Below are 595 nucleotides of genomic sequence, written 5' to 3' on the forward strand. Positions count from 1 at the left end.
AATTAGCTCAAGTACGCGCTCGTCACCTCACGTACGAGGCATTCAAATATTCAAGATCATGTCCTAAGGGAAAGGTCCCCCACACAAGGTTAGACAAGCCACTTACCTCGAACCGGCTCAATATCAACTAGAAACCACGCTCTTGCCACGAGTATCCGACTCCAAATGGCTCAAATCTATTCAATTCAATTACACATTGTAAATAACATCGCAAACACCTGGTTTTGCTATTAAATTCAAAGCTACGGCGTAAAATTAGGTGAAATGACCAAAATGCCCTTCAGGCCAACGCCTCGGAATCGAATAATTTTTACATTTTCAGAACCCTCATACTCTCACGAGTCTAACCATATAAAAATCTCCCAAATCGGAGGTCAAATGCTCACTCAAAGCCCAAAAGTTTGGCCTAAGAAGTTTTAATCAAATTCCTCAAATTTTAGTCCCAAATTCGAATTTTAATGATGGATTTAACTACAAAATGATGAAATATAACTAGAAGAGATTAAAGAAACGTTACCCAATAATCTTCTCTTCAAAACTCACTCAAAATCGCCCTCTCCCGAGCTCTCAATTGATTTTTGTAACTTATGAACTC

This window comes from Nicotiana attenuata, unplaced genomic scaffold (assembly GCF_001879085.1).
Source record: "Nicotiana attenuata strain UT unplaced genomic scaffold, NIATTr2, whole genome shotgun sequence".
Classification (NCBI taxonomy): Eukaryota; Viridiplantae; Streptophyta; class Magnoliopsida; order Solanales; family Solanaceae; genus Nicotiana; species Nicotiana attenuata.